The following is a 22,550-nucleotide window of genomic DNA, read 5'->3' on the forward strand; positions in this document are numbered from 1 at the left end:
CCATTGTCAGCTCCATGCAAGTGTCACAGTGGGGCCTGGCCTCTCAAACAATGTCAGCAGTCTACTGGTCTGGAAAAACATACACCTTACAAGCAGTGTAATAACAATAATGCTCATGACTTTAAATTGGATCAGAAGGGCCAAATTGTCATTTAGATTCTTAAAAATTGTTTGGTTTTCTTCCAACAATGATTCACAGCTATGGTAAACTGTCTGACACAGTTCCATTGACTTTAAGGAAGCTGTGCTAATTTATGGCAGCTGAAGACTGAAGATGCTGATGGCGGGGATAAAATAGGACAAAGAATGATAGTGTAGTTTGAAAGTGGACTAAAGCACAAAGCAGCAATAAGGACACCAAGTTATCTGATGTGTGGTATGAGGACAATAATGTCAAGATTAATCAACATGATGATTAATATGCCTGATTCTAAGCAAACTATTTTAAAAAAGCTTATTTAAATTTTATAGTCACCACTTTATATTTCTTGCTGTAGAAATCAATCTTTGCCATTTTCTCCTTTTATAGCCTCATTTTTCCTTCTTTGTCTGGCATTATTGAACCATGCCATGGATTCAATTACACTGTTGTGATACCAAAACCTGTGGTCCTGGCAAAATGTATCATGCAGCATATCTAGGTAAGTGGATTAAAAAGCATCTGAGCAGGTATCTGGTGTGTGTCACAGTTCATTCTTCCATAATAAACTATGTTCTCCTTCTCATTCATTTGTCAATCATGGTAACTAAAGATTATTATTTGCTGCATGTACGTGACACCAGCAATTTGCAAAGTCTGTTGGCAAGCAAATCAAGTTAGAATGACAGAGTGAGAAATTAAGCAGAAGTCTGATGTAATTAGCTACAACAATCAGTGCTCTAATTTCTGATTTATTGTTTCCTGTTTTCCTGCTTCTTTCAGTCCGTGCATACTGTATGTGCTTCATATAGGTCAAACAATTGCCTTATCAGTCCTGGCAAACCAAAAGGTCAGAGTTAACAATATTTATTTAAACATGCAGGATGCTTCCCACTGCAATTAGGAAATAACTATTACTAATAGGTCTTTGGTGCTAGTTCCTCATTTATGCAACTTTGTGAAGAAATAAAGGCGATAGGGAATTCAGATTTCAGATTTCTTCATAAACATTTCTTTCAGATAGATTTACTTGACTAGTAGTATTTTATTTTGTTGAACTGGTCACATTTAATTCCCCCAAATTATATTCTGACAACAATATCTTAATTTGAAATATTTATATTTATGTAAATCAGTTTAATAACAACAAACATGGGCCACATTTTGCATTATGTAATGCCACATCTTTTAAAAAAGAGAAGAAAGACTATCCAAGTCTTGGTCCCTCTGAAATCAGTGAGAGTTTTGCTTCTGACACTGACTGGAATTATGATTTGTCCCTATAAATTTGTTGTGGATAGCTTTTTCACATTGCTCAGAGGTCAAGGTCTTTGGATGAGCAGTCCCTTTTCATAATCCAGGACTGTACATAATTTACTCAAACACAGTTCTTGCAATTCCATTAGGAATTCACATGACTGCTTGTTTTGATTTGAAATCCGTACAGTAAATTGTACACTTTCGTAAAAAGTGTAGCAAGGAGAGACGCTCAGAGGTCATCTTGTCTGGCCTTCAAACTATTCCTTATAAATAAACTCAAACTAAAACATTCCTGACTGAAGCTGGCCTAGCCTGTTCTTTTAAAGGTCCAGAAATGGAGATCCCAAAACTTTCTCATGTAATCTAATCTACTGTCTAGTTCCCTTATGGAGAGATAATATGGGGGAAATTCCAGCCTAAATACCTTTGCTTCAGATTAAGCTCATCACTTATTTTTCTTCCTATAGTAGACATGGAGAATAATCTAATTTTTTTTTTCTTTGCAGTAATCTTTCAGGCATCTATGCCATGTCTTCATTGTCTTCTCTAAAATAATCCATTGTAGTTGTTGTTCCATGAAATTCAGATTTTCCTGACTTCTGATCATTTTCTTGTTTTATGCTGAACCTTGTCCAACCTTGATAGAGCAATTGCAAAACTCGATACTGTGCATTTAGCTCTTGTGTTTGTACTTTCCATTGTGATATTTGCTTTCTTGAAATGTGAAGGCACTTGTAACTCATCAGATACACTACAACATACAGATCCTTTTCTGTAGCACTGCTACTAGACAAGTTATTTCTCACAATATTTGTGAAGCTGATTGTCCCTACTTAAATGTTTTATTTGTTTTGATTGACTTGCTTTCTGTTTATTAGTGCTTCTTCCATTTGTCTTGCTGATTTTGAATTTAACCTTGTCATCCAAAATAGTTGCACTCCTCCTGGCTTGGTATCATATAAAAACTCAATAGATTTACTGCCTGTTGTACCACTTAAGACAACAATGAAATGTCTGCAGGGTAGCAGGGTCAAGACAAATTTCAGTAGAGCCAGATGATGCAGCCTTCCAACATATTGTTTTCCAGTCTCTTCTGCACCTTCATTACAGTAGTGTCAAATAGAAAAGTTATGTTCCTGGTTGCTTGGAGGTTTGGGGTTTTTTTGTTTGGTTGGTTGGTTTGGGTTTTTTTTGTTTTTTTTCCCAGTGAGGTTAGGTTGCATGCAGAAGAGTATTGGCTTCTTTTAATTAAGTTACAGTACAGGCTGTGACTTATCACTGGTTAATCTTTTAAATGCTTAGAAATGGATTCTTTGTTTCTTTTTCAGTGGTCTAAAATCTGGCTCCTCCATGGTTCCTTGGCTCTCTCTTTCTCCACTGCTGGGAATAGTCACCCTGTTTGTCTTTTTCTGGTGCTGCAGAACCTTGACCTCTGCAGATTCTCTAATTTCTAATGGTTCTAGATTTATTTTACCTCTTAATTATCTATGTGAAGTTCTATGTAACTGCAGCCTGAGGTTTTACCCTGTTGTCAATGCTAATCACAGATTACTTGAACCATGAATCAAAATACTAAGAAACATTTTACCTATCTTAGCACTATCTAGTGCTGCTAACAGTACTGTTGGCTTTTCATCCCTGTCAACTACTGAGCTAATTCATTGTTTACAAGTTTAGCAAGAGGAAAATTTAGGGAAGAGCCACTTGTTCAGAACCACCAGGCAGCATTCATTTGTGAGGGCAAGTTCTGGAATCAGCTGTTTGAGCCCCAGGAGAGTGCTGGGAAGGAGGAGTCATGACTGAAGCATACAAATAGCAGCAGATTTAGGATAATATCAAGGAGCAACTAGTCCATGGGCTTAGTTTATATCATGTGACACCTGCTGTCTGTAGAATTGTGTGACATTGATCTGCCAAATGTTGCACAAGAATGGAGTGAAAAAGAATGATGGAGAGAAAAGGAAAAGAACATAAACATGAAAAATGGCTGCAATATGAACTGCTAAAATTATAGGAAAGGAACAATACTTCAGATAAAGAGTATGTCACATAGAATATTGTTGAAAAAAACCTATTTGGGCTAGAACAACTTAGGAAGGAAAGTCTGAACTTAAATGAGGGGAATCTATGGATGGATGGAAGATGGAAGAAAACTTCAGAGATTAGGTGTGACTGATAAACTTGCAGTAAAGTATTTCTCTTTTCATCCTTTTTAAACTTCTTTAGTTTGAATTAACTAAAAATGTCCTCTTACATTTACTTATTGCCTTCTTTGACTGCAAGCATCTCTCTTATTACTATTAGTGGGTAACTGTTTCTATATGAAGGGTCCTGTGTAGACTGAAGCTTCACTCTCAGAGCGGAGTTTCTTTCTCCAGATGAAGGGAACTCGCTCTCAATTCTAACTTTCTAAGTATTCTTCTATGTAATTTATTTTCTTTTGACATTTAGTTTTCAAAGCCTTCCTTTTCTTCCATTTTTTCATAATTATTCTTCTCCTTGAAGTACGCACCGGCTGAATTACAAAGTTGGAAATGAAAGTTGCCCAACAGTTTCTGTCAATTTTTTTAAAGATAGATGAACACATGGGTTAAGAACTTATTTTTAAGGTAATATTATTAGCTAATATTAATAAATTTCCCTTGGGCTTTGGCCTTGCTATTGGTGCTATCAATGGGAAATCTACAATTAAGTTAAAATACTGTGGAATCAGATTTTAAAAAAATTGGATTGATACATGGCATGGCTCTAAATGCTAATGAATTTTCCAAATGCTAATGAACTTTCCCCCATGCAAGCGGGTTGGATCTTGTTGATCTTTAAGATCCTTTCCAACACAAACTACTCTGATTCTATGATTCTGTGATTCTGTATAATTATTCACAGTATTCACAGTATCCAAAGGTTGGTGAAAAGGGATGGTACAAGTAGAAATCAGCTGCCAAATGTGTATGTTGTGAAGGTACTGTAGGAAAATAACACTTTGATATTTTGCCAGTTATCCTTCAAGGATACGGGAAAATATATTTAAGTTCCCTGGGATCACAGAATAAACTACTTCAACAGCCATATACAGCTGAAGAGTTTTTATTTCCTGTGACTTAGAGTTCTTTACAAATTACCATCTTAGCCAAATGTTCAGATAACCTGAATCATTGTAAATTTCCAGAAGACAATTTACACTACTATACAGTAGACAAAGATAGCTCTAGGGTATCATAAATATAAAAGGCAAGCTGATATAACATGTTTTCTCACCATATCAGGCTTGTCAAAATGTAAGGAATTGTTCCCTGCAAAAAGCATAGCTGCTTGGCCAGTAAGCATTGTTGTCAAGAAAATCATTGCCAAAACATCTGCTCTGGAATTTAGATTAGTTCTACAGCATTTTTCAGTAACTTTGCTTTTGTTTCTTCATAATGCAAAGACTGTGGTCTTTGGGTTTTTGTTCTCTAGCATCTTTATTCTCCAAAACTGAAAACCCTGGCATGCTGAGTAAGAGCTCATCAGATAGAGAAATTTAGGAATGCATATTATCAAATATAACCTCTTTGAGACATTCTTCTGATGTTTGTCACTTTTTGAAAGATGTAAGGGATTATGTAGAGCAAAAACTGTGAACATCTCTCACCACTTCTCCTTAAGGAGTTAGAAGGAGTTAGAACTTCTTGTACAGACATACACAGAGCAGAACACCAGGGAGCAGAGGAGGAACCCTGGGTGAACAGGTTGTTTTCCACATCCAGCCCAAATAGGAAGTTTTTTTTTCCATCCTGAAGAACCTCAAAATCACAAAAACATATATTTACCAGTATGAAATGAAAGAAGAATGGCAGGAATGTTCAAAACATAAGCAGCATAAACTCCACTAGGTGTATCCTTGTCATCAGAAACTGTAGTTCCAAAGGACATAGATACATAGTCATTAATGTCAATTCTGCCCTAACATTCAATGGACCAAACATGGACTTAAAGTGACAAGAATTAATATTTTGGCTTCCAGTTAAAAAAGCAGTACTTCCATCTTGCTGACTCCACTGTATTTATGCTCTTCATTAAAGTTGTGGCTAAAAGCACAGGCTCCAATGCTTTGATCACAGAAATCACAGGAATCACAGTGTTAGGGGTTGGAAGGGACACTGAGACATCATCAAGTCCAACCCCCCCTGTCAGAGCCAGACCACCTTGTGTAGGTCACATAGGAACATGTCCAGGTGGGGTTTGAATGTCACCAGAGGAGGAGACTCCACAATCTCACTGGGAACCCTGTTGCAGTGAAAATCTTTTTTTTATGTTTACACAGAACCTCCTATGCTCCAACTTGCATCTATTACCCCTTGTCCTATCATTGGTCATTACTGATGAATTAGTAATATTTTAAAAAACAAGTAAGTAATTATTTCATCAAAATTAACAACTTCTATGTTTCCATTCTGAGCTCTTTATTTGCAGAAAATGTAAATCTAATGTGAGATTTTGAGTATAGCACTTAAGTTGAATGTTTATGCTGATAATCAAAGTTCAGATTACTAATGCCAGATTATAAACTGAATTTTCTACGATTTCAAGAAAGTGTGAACCAACAGTAATATGGTCTGCAACCATGCTAATATGTATATCCACCAAATTTTTAGTGGACTAGGTTTGGGGGATATTTTTTTTCCCAGCAAGGTGAGTTTTCCTACTTATTTTCTAATAAGTAATTTTCTTTGCCAGTTAATTTGGGGGTAGAAAATATAACTTCAGCCCAGTCCCCCTGGTTTGATAATTTAATACCCATATTACTCCTGTTATTAGTTTTACTGGTAAATCAAGGAGCACGTTGCCGGAATCCAGCTGTGACCCCAGGGCAGGAACTTTCTGCCGGCTGTCACCTTCTGACAGTTCAGGCTGTTAATTACCTCCAACAGTCGGAGCACAAGCACCTCTCTGTCTGCCAGCTGGCAGCCTCCACCTCACACTGGCAGCCTGAGAAGATTTAAAACCTGTAACAAAAGGCTGCTATGTAAACAGTTTATTGTATAATACACAATGGCAGCAGTAGACCTACACTGGGAATCAAAGGTAGGTTCTGCACTCATGACTGTTGAAGACTGGAAAAGAAGCAAGCCCTTACTTGGCTCTTCCCATCAGTCAGTGGTCAAAACCTGAAGTCTAAAGTGAAACAGTATGAGCTTCTCAGGCTCTGAATACAGGGATCTAAGTGTCTGAATTGTTGCAGTGCCATTGAACTACACCGATTACTTTAACATGTGAAAATAACACAGCAAGATTTTAATTGCCTGGTGACATGTGGGTTACCAGCCAAGAGGAACTGCAAAGATCAGCTTTGAGGTTTTCTTCTCAGAAAACAAATGCAGACTTCACGAGGGTTCTCTCAAGTCCCTGTGAGTCCTTAAAGTGACATGAATGACCCCTGGAGCTTTAGCTGATCTACATCAGGGAAAGAGCTCGGGATTTTGATTCCAAGGAAGCTGTGTCTCCATTCTGTATATGAAAGCTAGGAGAAGCTCAAGAGGTTTGAGAAGTAGGTTTCTTATTCCAAATTCATGAAAGGATTTCTGTATGGCAGTAACTGCCCAGAGCATGCAGCTACATCCATCCCAGTGCCAGGCAATGGGAAATGCCCAAGAAGTGTCTTGCATTTCAGCTTCTGGAAAAAGTTATTTCATGTCTTTACCAAACATTTACATTTAGAATACTGAACCACACTAACCAAGGGTCAAAGAGAGTATCTTAACCCATTTTCTAGCTTCAGCTGACTGGTTAAAGCACTTGGTCAGAGATGGATTGCCACCATCCCAAGACTTAGAAGGCTCAAGCTCACATCTCTCTTTTGCCTGGAGAGCAGCATGGTAATTTCCAGGTAATCTTGGACCACTGGATACCTAGAATTGCAAACCTGATCCTGTCAAATAGAACAAGGAGCATAACTGTGGACCAGACTTGCCTGCCATGGACGCGTTCTGGATCCCACCCTTTATTCTCTGTAATGTTTAAGTATTTCATGTGCTGGCTGCTTGGTGCAACAAGGACAGCATTTTTGCAACAGAAACTTGTGGATTTTTACAGTCCTGAGGTAACAACAAAATCAAGAGTTATCTCATGATTTCTAAATATGTCCAATAAATTTGAATTTAATCATATAGATTAATCACCTAGATTTGCATATCCAATTCAAGAGTGTTCAGACAGCTGCTACCTCTCTATTATGCTTAGGTAAAAGATATATCAGTGCTGGTAGTAATCCTAGGGCTTTTAAATTGCACAAAATAATTTTTTAACTCTAAGAAGTGAGTGGAACAGTAAACTTTGCATTTCAGAATAGGATATAAGTGGAAAAGGGTTGTGACAAAATTATTGCCCTAGAAATGTTTTTGAATTATCATGGTAGAGCATCCCTTCTCTCTCTGTTTTACTAGATTTTTACATAGAGTTAAAATAATTCATTCATACCTGGTATAAATATTACTTTTAAATGGAATTGCATCTCAGTGGTACATTTTCGATAGATATTCCAATATTTTAATTAAAGTTATTATAAGAAATATTGTAGTTTGTGTCCTTTGAAATTACTCCCAGAGGAAAGGAACAATTCTTGGTTATAGAGCAAAGTTACTATGGAACTGGTGAGTCCTAGGGATTTCTACAGTACAAGTGAGCCTGAGTTCCCTTTTGTAGGTACTGTTCCAAATATTTCCAAGTATTTCACCTAGCTCATCTTTTAGAGAGACTTCAGAACAGAGGTTGCTTTTGAGCATATTTTAGATCACACATGGAAACGGCTATACCTCCTTCATCCCTTGCAGACAAAGGGACATTGGAACCAAAAGTTCAGGAATGGGGGAAGGTCAACCATCAGCTTTGCAAAACTTTACAATAGCAGCCCAAGTACCACCTTCCTGGACCACTGACATCTAAATGAACTTAAATCTCACAGACCAAAGATGTCCATGTTATTTTTAGAAAGGAAACATCTTGGAATGTCTTTTTTATCACTATGGAAAATGCAATGTCACTCCTATTCTTGCAGTTTGTGTATTCCTGACAGTTTCAAAGCTACAACCTTAAGGAGGTGTAATCTAACAATATCCATTTGGACCAAATGGCTTCTGAGATAGGATGTGCCAAATTGTAGTTCTGGCTGCAATGGAGGTTCCAGTACTTACAGCAGTACAAACAGCAGCAAAGTTTGCCCCGGTGACTTCAATGCATAGAAAACTGGAAGAATACCTAAATTAAGTATGTATAGCTTGAAATTTAATGTATCCTGAAGTACAGAAATTTAAATCAGTGTTTTATATGATTTATACATATGAAGCACTGCTCATAAATCCTTTGGGCACTACTATTGGTGGATGCTTTGCAAATGATACCCAGAAATGCAATGAATTTTCAATATAAGGAAATCCTGCCTTCACCACTAGCTGACCTAAAGCCGTGTCCATTTCTTTGCATTCTCTTCTCCAAAGCTGTGACAAACCTTCTGACAAGTCCCATTCCTGCAGACAATTCTCTCTTGTGGTTAACTGCTTCACTGCTGGCTCAACAGTTATATCTGCCCAGTGTTGCCATGTCACAGGGATGCTGCCTTGAAGCTGGGGAAATGTAAGCAAGACATATCTGCTATCTATCACCAGCAGTCAATCTGTCAGATAACTGAGTTTAAAGCTATTTTAAAGTAATTTTACAAAATTTTATGTGATTTTATATGACCAGAAGCACCCTTAAAGCATTGGGTTTTTTCCATTTGAACAAACTTCTACTTTACTTAACAGTTAAAACAGCAAATATTGAAATGTCAGTGTGGTTATTTTAATGATAATTTAATATATACTTACCTTTAAGAATAATTATATATATAATTACAGAAATATATATTATGTATAAAAACTTATATTTAATATATTATTTACTGTATTTTTCAGAAAGGATATTATTTAGAAAATTGAGTGTCCTGTAACCTTTTTACTTGTAGCAATCATTAAAATACAATTCCTTTTAATTGCAGATTTTTGTATTCCCCTCTCGTTTCCAAAGTACATTTAATTTGACTTCTGCTAAAACTTTCTACTAAAAAATATTTATGGTCACTTAGTCTGCTTTATTATTTAATTGGAAAAATTCATAGTATTTTATTCATTACACTCTTCTTTTTTTGTTTTCTTCCTTTTTCCTTAGAGAACTCGGTAGGTATCACATTGTATTTCATTGACATAGTGCTGGGTTTTTAAGATGCCCTGATATTTGATCTCTTTTAACTTAAAATTTCAAGTCTCATATTTTCATGCTTATAGTTCATAATAATAATCATATAATTATATCAAATCATATTTATTCACATAATTATTTTTTTCTGGAGGGTTGTATTTTTAATGGTGGCTATCCCCTGTCTCCATCTCTTCTTTCCCTGTGCTCCTACCAGCTGCATCTTTACACAGATTTGTGTTTGCTGTGTTCCTGTTTCCCATCAATCACTTCATGTGGGTCATTTGATGCAGGTGAGTGATCCCACCTAACTCAGTTGAGATTGGAGGAGATATGGCCTTGGGGGGAGGGATTCCTTCTTTTTGTGATTTCCAGCAGCTCAGAGCAGAAGGAAGTGAAGGAGGGAGAAGTTCAGGAGGAAGAGGCATTGCTCAGGATTTCTTTGATCTGCTCCAGGTGAAGCTTTTCTGACCCAAGCAGAGCAGATCAAAGACAGAAGCCAGAATACTGAGCACTTGAGTATTTCATGACTGTAGGAAATACTGCCACAAAGGTGCCCCTTTTTATTTTGAAAATACACTCACTTTGCTTATAAGCTGTCATGGCACTTATTACTAAAACCAGATGAGCAAAAACTATTGATTATTTTATACATCTTCATCAGGAAGGCATTAGCTATATAAAGTCTCAGATTAAAAAAAACAAAACAAACCGTGATTGGTATGTATATAGCAAAATAAAACCAGCAGAAACAAATTATAACAACTTGCACCTCTATTTTATTTCTAAAAATATTTTTACTTAAAAAGGTTCTAAATTGAAATCTTCAGTAAGCTGCTGATTATCAGAAGGCTTTATTTGAAAAGCAGACCAAGCAAGCAGGCTGACATACTCCCATCTTCAGCCTGCAGGACTGCATAGTTTTATAAGAGTAAAGCAGTAAAACAGAACAGCCAGGTTGGAGAGGATCTCTGAGGTCACCAAGTCCAACCCTTGATCCACTACCACTGTGGTTACCAGACCGTGGCACTGAGTGCCACATCAGTCTCTTCTTAAAAACCTCCAGGGGTGGAGAATCCACCACCTCCCTGGGCAGCCCATTCCAAAGCCTGATCACCCTCTCTGTAAAGAATTTCCTCCTAATATCCAACCTAAACCTTCCCTGGCAGAGCTTAAGTCCATGCCCTCTTGTCTTACTGGTAGCTGCCTGGGAGAAGAGACCGACCCCCCCCCGGCTCCAACCTCCTTTCAGGGAGTTGTAGAGAGTGATGAGGTCTCCCCTGAGCCTCCTATTCTTCAGATTAAACAACCCCAGCTCCCTCAAAACTGCATAAGACCTAAATCCTTCATGCAGTATATATATTGAACTAAGCTATGTGCTGCATTCTTGATAGCCATAATTAGATAACTTTCTGTAATTAACTTCCTGCACTGTGAGTAGTCTCACTGCTCTCCATCGTTGGGATGGAGACCTTGTTGAGATTTCTCACAGTGCTTGCACATCACCTGTGGGACATGCTTTTGAAGCCAGCCTCAAGAACAACCCTGTTGCTGAAAAGCCACAATAATCTTGCTTATGTGGTTTGCCAGTTATTTTTTCATGTCTGGAACTGATGGGCCACAGCAGCAGCAGCAGCAGCAGCAGCAGGGCTGAGTGCAGGTTCCCCTCCGAGTCAGAGAGAAGGGTGCCATCTACTGAGACACTCACATCCCCTCTTGCAACACTAAGGCTTTTCCTGAAAACTTCTCAGCTCTATGCCAAGCTGGGAAGCTCAAGAACAAAATAAAACTGCCTAAATGATGAAAATTTTTTATAGGAGCATTTCAGGGAGAACTGCATTTGTTCACATTAGGATGCTGTTCTATTTCCCGTGTGCTAAGAGGGAGCAGCTTTATGAAAGACAGGGATGTCATACAAAAAATAGTTTTGGTACATATGCTTTAAAATCGTTCTAAAAATCTGCCATTTACACTGCTCTAGGATGGGACAAAGTGAATAGGTATTATGTAGTCATTTCAATAGTTAACCATGAATTAGTCTGTGGATTTTTATAAAATTCGAAGTTACTATCAAGCCTTTGTTAAAATCAACTTCGTGCTCATGCTTATACAGTGAATTATCATTTTTATGCCATGCAGTGAGCCCCAAACCCATTATCCTGAAAACAGATGACAGAAATATTTCTGCTAGTAATTTTATCTGCTCCTACAAAATCCATCACTGTGACATTTTGTATAACAAGGTTCTCAAATAAACAGAATATTTTCCTCTTCCAAGAACATTTTTGAAAATTGTCTTTGAGTACTTTGGTCAGTATGTTTATTTCAAAAGTCAAATCTGTATTTTGCAGACCAGACTCATTTCACTATCTGTTGATATCTGTCTTCTTTAATGAGAAAAGGGTACTAAAGACACTGGAGAGACAGAGCAAATACCTTTATATGTGACTGTGAGTAAATCACAGCTGTATGTAAGCCCAACACATGCTTTCTGTTCATAATCCACAGGGGAGTGTACTAATCATGTGTTTTTACTGCAGCTCTATGTATCCAAACGTTTGACCAGGTAAAATTATTGGAGATGTCAGGGAAAAAGATATATTTGCTGTTCTTACTTTCACCTCATCTCAGAACATAAAACCCTGTAAAAAAAAGCTAATCTTAGCAAATCATGCAGAAAAAGTCAAAATCAAGTTGTCAAAGTAATAAACAGTCCAATGCAGCTGACAGGTTTCTTTGTTACAAAATAATATACACGTCAGCTGTAAAAAAGATAGGCTGAGACCTAAATGTACTGTTTTTGAAACAAGTATGAAAAAATCTTGTTCTCAGGATCCTATACAACTGAGCTATGATAAAGTTCAAAAGGAACTTTTGATTATTTTTTTTTTCCTTAAACCTTTTTCTAACAATTTATTGCAATCTGATAGCAGAAGAAGTGAGAAGCATTGGCCAAAAGCTATACTGGCTTTGAGGAATTTTCTTTCTTTTATCAGTGAATGACAATTGTGATTGAAAAAGGTTCAAGCTTATGCTGTTTGTGTCTTTGTAACTCTTACCAGAAGATTATGAAATAAATATAGATTTGTGAATACAGATGTAAATGCCATGACTGTGTCTGGTATCAAGAAGTATTTATGGCAGATCAAATTGTTCTCTGATGTTTTTGGACAGATTTTACAGTCAACAGGTTAAGTTAACAGGAGTTGTGAATTATATCTGAATGGTATTTATAAACAAGAGTCAAATTTATGCATGCAGGAGAATATTGAGAAGTTTGAATAACACTGTCAACATGTCTGCTGCCAGTACAGTCTTCCTCAGCCCCTCTATTACCCACAAGTAGGATTCTCTGAGATGTACCAATGTCTAACCAGGTATTTGTGGATTGATTTTAAGCTTCCAAATAAAACAGAGTCCTGCAATTTTTAATCCAGAGGTCATCCACTGGAAAAAGTAATTTTTTTTTTCTGATCTTCCTAGTGTATTGCCACTTTTTTAATGCAGCAAAACAGTGTTCAAAATATTTGAAGCCAAGTTCGTTATTCTTAATAAATATCTGGACAACACCGATGTAATTTAGAAGCAGGATGGCTTAAGTGTTTCTCAATGTTTGATATCATCACTTATGATTTTACAAGAGGTGATTGAATACTCTTTTGTCAGAATGTTGAAGAAGTAAGAGTTAAGTATATCTGTTAAAAACTTGATGTGGATGTTTTTTCTTTTCCATGCTGATTTTTGTATTATTGCAGTTTACAGAGTTTCTGAGGTTCCTGAGACCCTTCTCTGACAGTCACTGAGCAGAAATGAAACAAAAAGCAGTACCTATTCACTCATCTTGCAATGATTAGCTGGAGATTTTTTAATGCTGCCTGCACCAAAACTGTGAAGAGTCCTCAGAGATTTAGTGCAGTCTGTCTGGGCTACTTCTAGAAAAAGATACCAAGATTCCGTAGTCTGGACATTACCAGATGATATTTTTAATAAATTACTTCAAAGCTGATAAACAAAATAATTGGGAAAATATTGTTCTCACATTTCCTACTTAAACGTGAACAATATGCATGGAAACTTTATGGCCTATTGCATGCATGGAGGGCTATGAATCATGAACTCTAGTATTTTAATTCCAGCTTTTACATTTAGTCATTGTTTGGCTTTGAGCACAAAATTAAGGCACTCCATACTTCACATTTTGTGTATTTAAGAAAAGGGAGAAACAGAACCACCACACTTACCTTCCCCCCCCCCCTTTAAGGGATGATCAGTTAATGCTGCTACAACACTTTGAAGATAGGCTTTCCAAAACTTAACTATGATTAGGCAGTTATGCAGATAATAAAATATCCATACTTACCTAGGTTGAGATACAGGGGATTTAAAATAATCAGGCTTCCTGGCATAACTAACTGCTTGAGATTAGGAGGGATACCTTTCCTACAGGCAGGTTACTACTCAGGGTATTACTTTTGGTGATAATTGCATAGCTTACATGTTTCTTTGAAGCATCACACACTGTTGGCTGGAGCAGGATTCTAGGTTAAACAAACTGCTTGCCTCAAAGAGAATCGCATGTCTTACTCTTCTGTGTTTCTAGATCCTCCCTGGCCGGTGGAGATGAACTCTGTCACTTCTACCAGTCTCAATAAGATGCACAACACACCTGGCTATGGTTACACCATACAGCTAAAGACATGTTCCACCTTGTCAAACCCATAGGTATTTCAATTTTTCACATTTGTTTTATGAACTCTTAAAGCTTGTAGTTCTGATTTGATTCAGTAGCCATAACTCAGATAAGAACAGTCTTGCTAATTAACAACTTGTAAAGTAACCCAGCTCCCTTTGACTGAACTAGAGAGTAATTAAACAAACAATTGTGGTGACAGAACTGCCGTTGGGTCACTTCCACTGGCAGAACCAGAGCAGTGTACCTGAGTATCCTGCTCGTATGTCTCAACTCTTCTCTACTCCTTGCCTGCTAATTCTTGGTGGTTTAAGCCCCAGCAGTTGCCAGAGAATCCCTTAGGCTGCCTGTGTTACTGGCTGAAATGCCTGTGAGATAGTCACTTGCAGTCATGGTGCTGGAGTAAGCAATGCAGAACCTGGTGGAAAGTGGTTTACTAAGATATATATTGAAATATTGCTGTCAGATTTAAAAGACTTTTGTTGGACTATTTCAAGCAAACTCAAAACTAAGGTAATAGATATGAGCTTACTAACAAATAAGAATGTTCCTTCTTGAGAAAATGTTGTTTGCAGCTTTGACCTTCCTTTTTTAAATACACACAACCACACGGAGTGTGCATGTTGGTGTAATAACAAGCTTAAATTCAGTCCTGATTATTTTTTTAACTTGCTTATCAGGCAACGTGATTCATTAATTTTTATTCAGTTCATTTTCTGTTTTACTTAGCTTCTCTTACTCTTCATCCATTTTCCTCTTTCTTATATGCTTTTTATATGTAAATATATACATATACAGAGAAAGAAAGAGTAAAATAATTGCTCATGAGAATCTTGAAATCCTTTTCCTTCCCTAAACAGCAGCAAGAGATTTACATTTATAAATAGGGATCCAGGGACTGGGAGACAGAACACTAACACGGGACAGCAGTGAAGTTAGGCAGATAAATTTTTCAGTTCTTTTATCTAGTAAACATCCTAATGATCAACATCAAAGGCTGAAGAAAGAAGCTGTTTTTCTCTTTTGTGCCAGATTGAGAAAGAGTAGGCTCTTTTACATCTCATATGGGAGATATGAGGAGCCTTTGAATGGATCATTGCTTTTTATGAGTAGTAATGAGGTGAGAAGTATTCTAGTGTGTGGCACAGGCCTTCATTAAAAGCGTGAAACAGAATGGCCCATGGTTAAAATGAGTAATTTGTTCTAACATACTTGCTAAATTGTGCTGTAACCATGCCAGGTCACTGGACTATATTTTCCATAGGATTCCCGAATGCATTTTTGAGTAATTATTCTGCCTGTACAGAGTTCAGGGATTTTTCCAATGGCTTGTGCTAACCAGTTGACAACATTCATTCCTTTACTGGAAAATTCTCTAAATGCTGTATTTTAAGAGGTGTGGAAGAGCCCAGATTCTGTTGCTCAAGCCTATAATTCCTCAAAAGAATAAGAAACACTAAAGCAACATAAAGTAAGCTTAACTGATCTGAAGTCTCACTAACACAATGAAAAAGCAGGAAAACCATCTCCACAATCTCTTTTTACAGTCTGCCAGGATTTTATTAGAGGTGTCCATGCAGACTGAAGGTAACAAAGCTGCTATATACCACTGTCTCTTACAGTAGCATGTTTGAGCAGCCTGGCTTCCCAAAGCACTGCTCAGTCACTCCTCAGATCATAGCCAACAGCAAGCAACTATGCTCCTCACTTTGGAAAATCAGGCACTTGTATTCTAGTGCTGCTGAGAAATGTGATAATAATTACACAGCAGCACAGATAACACAATGCACAAATGGGTTTCCAAGTTCTTGTTCCTGTCGTGCTTGAACAGACGAAACTTCAATTATATGTAAAGTACAAATTTCTGTCGGGGTAGTTTTTTCCTGAGGAGAGAAAGAGGTGTGGTTCACAGGAACCACACTCATGCACTGTGAAGGACTGGAATAAATTACACTGGCAAAGGAATACCTTTTCCAGAGCAGGTTATACACACAATAGGAGCCCTTTTGTCAGCAAAACACTCTTAGCATCCAGACCTGACCTCTGGGCATTATAACAGGGCAATCTGCTAAGGATTACGCATCCGTTCGGCAGCAGCATAAGGAGAACGCAGCCTGCAGCCTGCAGCTGCCCCTGCTCCAGCCACCGCGTCCCGCCACGGCGCGGCCCTCCCAGCGCTTCTGAGCTTGTGCTCTAAGCAGGTCTGAGTGTTAAGCTAGATCCAATGTAGGAGTAACAGCTGAGACCAGGAGATTTTGTAATCAAACTTCTTTAGAAGGAATTGCTAAATCATCTAAATAAAAAAACCCACAGAAATTATGAGCTTCGATTTATGGCCTTTACACAGACGAAAAAAAAAGGAGGAGGAAAATCAAAATAGACAGTAAGTCTTAGTTGTTTGGGGTTTTGGTTTGGGGTTTTTTGTGTTTTTTTATTTTTTCCTCACTGTAGAACAAATAGCAATATCTAGTAAAGACTAAAAATCTTTCAAAAATCTTTTAATTAACTCAAGCCAAGCTTTTGTTTGGAATGCACAATGATGAAAATTTGTAAGATTTCAATATTTTGCTCTGAGTCAGAGCAGGAAAATGCTTCAAATTGCAAAACTATCTCATTCCTAGCTTTGAACTAAAGGAAGGATCAGGGCTGTGTGTGTGTATGTACGTGTGTCTGTGTGCATATGTGTGTTTGGCAGCAATTAAAATGTGAGAGTTGTGCTTAGAACCATATGCTTCCTCAGAAATTGATAAAAGTTGCATGTGTATAACTGATGGAGAATTTGTCTCGTATTGTTCAGTCAGCTGAGTTAAGTACACTTGTTTCTTTAAATCAGCTTACTATTTCTTGTTGTACAAATCAGGACAGACTCGTCCACTTTAACCTATTTTCATGAAAAGAAAAATAGGAAATTTTGTGAAGAATACACAAAGCCCAGTCCTATTACCATTTCTCCTCTGAACATCAGTCACTTAGAAACCTGAGAGACAAATTAATTAATTTCACCACCTATTTTTCAGCCATATTGTGAAATATGGAAGACTTCAATGTTTTATATTGATCAGTAAGTGCTGGGGCCATGCCTTATAATAATATGCAGATTTTTTTTTAAAATGCTAGTGACAACTATTTAAATTGCTTATTTCAGTGATGTGAGAAAAACAAGAATAAAGCAAAGAAGTACAGTCTGCTTTACCTAAACAGGTACTCCCCTTAAAGTATATTTGAGTGTGTATGTCTGTATATATGTAAGTACAGTGTCTATATACGTATTTTATGTATGTATATAGATATAATTACATAATGTATATGTATATATATATTATATAATGTATATGTTTGAACAAACAACAAAACAGAATACAAAAAAAAAAAAAAGAATGTTGGATTTCCCTATATGTTAGGTTGTTTTCCTAGTTTTTCAGGCAGAGGTTAAGTGACAGGACAAAGATAGAGCAGTGTGTCATTAGACATCTGGAAAACGTGAGTCAAGCCAGGGACTATATTTTCTTACAGTCATGGGGTGAACTCAGATTATTGTGAAAATTTCAAAGGATACCTCTGACAAATGCAGGCTACTTGCTTATGGGGAAGATCTGACTGGCACTGAAAGATCTTTGGGATAAGAAGATAAATATGCCTTTGAGCCAGATTATTCTGAATGCTTATATCCATAAGTTATGGTATTAATAGAAATTGTTTGTTGTTGTGTGTTATGAAATGCAATTTTTAACATATGTTTTGGAACTATTGCCTCTCAGTGTCTTTAAATAGTTTTTAAATGATATCTCTGTTTTTTTTATTTATGTCTTGGAATTTAGGTCTGCAAAGGCATGTTTGGCCACCTTGCAAGTACGTTGGAATTTGGGCTGCAACTACAATTAAAATTCATTTTAAACCAAAGCTGACTTGAATATAATGTTACTAGGTTACCAGTGACCTTCTTTTTCCCACTTCAACTTGCTTTGGGGACTTGCTTTGAAACCATTTGTTTCAAAAATCTTGTTCCATGAATACTTGCTTGATTGTTAATTGCTTAAAAGGGGAAGAACATAAAAATGAGCAAATTGAAATAATTTGAGGCTATTTGAGAAACAGGAAAATGCAATACTCCATAGATGTCTACCAGAAGGCAGAATCCTGCCCACAACTTGGAGCTGTGGAGCCAAATTTTCCCATGGAAGGCATGATGAACTAGAAAATATTGATTTCAATCCTGTCTTGATCTCTGAGGTGGGATGCCAATGTAGTTTTTTTACACAGTTTTTTTTAGTGTTTTTAAGTTTGCAAAGGATTCTCAGATTCTGATGAGGACCATAAATTCTGTTAATGCCTTCTTTATTAGCAATTTTTAACAAAACATGCAAGCAGTGTAAAGAGAGGGAGTCTTTCCCCAGGCCTCAGTTTCTCTTTAAAGTGCACGTAGCATTCTCCACAGTTTTCTATATCTGAGTTTCTCAGAGTTCAAATGACTTGATGGTGTTCAAGCCTCTTGTTAGCAGACAGAATCTGAAAGGGCTTTGTGTAGATAGCTGCTTTGAGCGATACTGTGATAAATTACTGCAAACATCTTTTGATTAATCTTGAGCCAAATTACCTTCAACTATTTGTCCACATATTTCTTGCTTCATGGGAACTATCAGTAATGATGAAAAAAGCAGTATCACACGGGAAACAAAATTACAGTGAGTCCAGGCTCCGTGTTGCATTTAGCAATCTGCATCAAGGTCCCATTATCTGTAACTGTTCATAAAGCATCACACCAAAGAAGAGCATACATGTCCACTCTGTTTTTCTCAGACATTACAACTAAAATCCTGCTGTTCTCTTCCTGTTACATGAGTCCTATGCAAGATCCAGAATAACCAGAACAAAAGTATAGAAGGCAGTGGAATATATGTCCTTTTTATTCCTTTAATTTTCTACAGGACTGACTTTCTAGGTTGTGTTATTTTTTGCTCAGTAAAAGTTTCTCAAGAAGACAGTTGCATTCTCTAAGGTGACTGAGCACAGATTTCTGCTGGCAGTTTTATTTGTCTTCTTCTTATGTGCCTTGCCTCCAGATACAGGACAAGTGTTCAGCTGGCCAGGCTCCACTCAGGCTTTCAAGGGCTGCTCTTTTTGGGTATTGGGCACCAGTGCTCCAGGGAGCCACAGCCCTGCTTTGCCTTAGCCTCCAGGCACATCCAGAATCTTTGATTTACCTGCCCAGAAATGTCTTGACCTCTGAAAGGCCCAAATAAGTGCTGAAAAGCCCAGTTTACCAGTGTAACCAATTTAGGAGATTAATTTTTGATGAGAAGTTTAATTTCATGCCTTTGTCCTCCATGCATGAATATAGGGCAGACATCATCTAAACTAAGAGCTGTGTGGGCATGGAGCTATATGCACTCATGCCATCCCCTACAGCTAGATTTGGTGCATTTATGAACATTAATGACCTGCTGACACAGTAGGAGGAAAGGGTAAAGGGACCTTAGGGACCTTTTTTTTTTTTTTTTAGCAAACAAAAGCTTGCTTGGCATAAAGAAATTCCTTTTGTCACTTCTGGAAAAGCTGAAAGTCTGTCCTGTGAAATAGGATGCTTCTCTATTAAATTTTGGATTAAACCTAAGCCTGTTGCTGAGTACTTGGAGGTGTCAGAGGCTGGAATAGACTGCAGGAATCTCCCTCTTTAACATGCCCAGGGCAAGAGACCTCAGCTGTCTGAATGTTCTTGGTGTCTCCCCCAGTTTTCTGTGCTTAATGATACATCTAAAGCAAAGAAACCTGTGTGACCTTGCAGGTAGATAGTGCTGAAATTTCACCAGTGGGTTATCCCTCTAGTTAGAATCCCCAAAGTGTGGAGTGCAGTGAGAAAAGTAAGACATAGTAATAATTAAAAGCATGAAATGGAAATCTAGCTACAAGAAATGGAAATAATTCTGAAGGAATAATTATCCAAAACTATTGTTCATTTAACAAATACAAAAAAAAAGTGACAGCCAGTGAAAGGGAAAATTACTGCTGCTTTTCTTTTTTTTTTTTGAGGTCTTTTGTAATGTATTATGCCACTGCACTGATCTGACGCAGAGCATAGCCATATAAACAGTTGTATTGGCACAGCTGAGCAGGCAATAAATTGGAGCTGATTTTGAAATAGTAAATAGTTGAGATGAGGAAAAAACAGGAGTATCTTTTTTCTATTTTTCCTTTTTTTTTTTTTTTTTTTTTTTTTTTTTTTTTTTTTTTTTCCAGTGGAATTAAACATAATTTGAGAACAAATGTAAGATTTCTGGAGGTTCGACTTCCTGACCCAGATTCATACATATCTCAAAACACCCAAACACCAGATTTCTTGGTTGGCACAGCTGAATTGTCTGTGCCCTACAGAAGTAGGGAACAGTGGGGATACAATGCAGAATATTAAAGTGTATGAAATAATACATAATGTTCTGACATAATGAAAATAAAATACATGCTTAAATGGTCATTTCTCATAAAGGCTACACTATTCTACTTTGTTACCCTGTTTCTTTCAGAATGCATAGAGGAAGTTTGTTTCTATAAAAGTGACAGTTAAGACTGACCCTCCATCCTGAAGCTTCTACTTGTGCCTTAGACATCCAGCACATATGGTGCAGTATGTTATAACCAGCTGCTAATTGGGTTTCCTGCAAGTGTGGCTATTAAGGTCAACTACATCAAATGAGGACAGCTCATGCTTTAATCCAAGGGATATGTGCTCTTCTGCTTGCTGCATACAGCTCCCTCTGCTACAAGTGAGAGTAAAGTGGATTTATCCAGAAAGAAGAGGCTCCTAGCCAGCTTTGCTATAATTCACAACACTTCTAATATAATTGTCCTTTTATAAGTGCATTTGGAGATATAGATCAAAAGTGCAAGGCCCATTCCTCATCTACTTTGAAGCAGAAGAATATAATCTTTGGGTTATATAACACATAATGCTTAGGAAGTCATCTTTAAGTTCCTGTCTTGGACTTCTTTTCAATATGCTTATAAAAAAAAATGAAGTGTATAATTAGAAAAATAGAAATTGTAGTGGTTTCAAATTTTTTAGAATATTAGAAATCCTATCTCTTCTGTGTTGGGAGAAGATGCTTCAAACAGCACAGCTAATCTTGTTGGTGTTGGCATTTAGTAATACAGAATTACTTTTAGCAAGATGGGTGGATGTGAGACAAAGCTTAGGAGAATCTACACGTATTGTCAAATAACAAAAGTCTGCTAACTTACGTGCAATCTTGACAGTGGCTGTGTAGTCTATTTGGTTTTTAGGCTCTTGTTTTGTGAACATCCTGCCAACAGAGTGTGAACCTCACATTCTATAATACATCTTAAGCTTGACTATCAAAGTCAACAGAAGATCTCCCATTGCTCCCAAATGTCTATATTAATAAACTGTGTAAACAAAGCATTCATGGATACCTCACTGGATCTGAGTCTTATGGAACTGTTGCTGATTAAGGAGTCTCTTTACTTAGCATTTGTCTTTCACGTTTACTTTTCAAAGTATTTCCGTAATAGGCCAATGTGACTGAAGTTTCCTGACCCTCTGCCAATCACAATATAACCTTCAAAGGAAAGAGATAACCTCCCACTGAAATAAGCAACAAAGAAATGTTCTTCAGAAGAAAATCTAGTAAAATTCAAATAGGGACTGCAAAACTGGAACTGTTTTTGAGAGCCAAAAACTGAGATTAATTTAACTCTTTAACTGGTTAGCCCCAAAAGGAAGGGGATGATTTAAATCAGAGTTCCATCTACCAACTGTGCTGCAGGGAGCAAAAGCAGTGTGAGATAAGACCTATGGCAGATTCTTTGAAAGGCAGTGAGAAGCAAGGATCTTTCAGCTAGAACTGCTTGATGTTTATCAAATGGAAAGAACTGAGATAAGCAGGACCTGAATCCTTGTTTTCATTAGAACTGAGTGAAAAGTGAAGCTTTGGTCTCTTGAGGTATTCTGACACACTGATATTTATTTTTATCCCATGTCATATTGATGTTTGGAATATCACATTTTGTGGATTTGTTTGTTTGTTTTTAAATTAAAAATTCCAAATTAATGTAGTAACCCAGACCCTAATTCCTAAATCCTTTTCATGACCATGATTTCTTACTGCATGACATTTCTTTTCAGACACCAGATGTACTGTATCTCAATCAAAGGCAGGGAATAATAGGAAGTGTTGCAGGAAGTCCTGCTCCTATGACAGCACCTATGACAATGATGTGTCTCCATTTAGAACTCTTAGA

The 22,550-nt window shown here is 37.2% G+C and overlaps 1 long non-coding RNA gene across 1 annotated transcript; it reads left to right on the forward strand.

Moving 5' to 3' along the window:
- The first annotated feature begins 16,532 nt into the window (after nt 1–16,532).
- LOC139796339 (uncharacterized) lies at nt 16,533–18,195 on the forward strand. The gene is made up of 3 exons (XR_011725959.1): nt 16,533–16,680; nt 17,315–17,358; nt 18,116–18,195. It is a non-coding gene; the product is annotated as an uncharacterized lncRNA (long non-coding RNA).
- The last annotated feature ends 4,355 nt before the right edge of the window (nt 18,196–22,550 follow it).

Source organism: Heliangelus exortis, chromosome 4, assembly GCF_036169615.1.
Source record: "Heliangelus exortis chromosome 4, bHelExo1.hap1, whole genome shotgun sequence".
NCBI classification, from domain to species: domain Eukaryota; kingdom Metazoa; phylum Chordata; class Aves; order Apodiformes; family Trochilidae; genus Heliangelus; species Heliangelus exortis.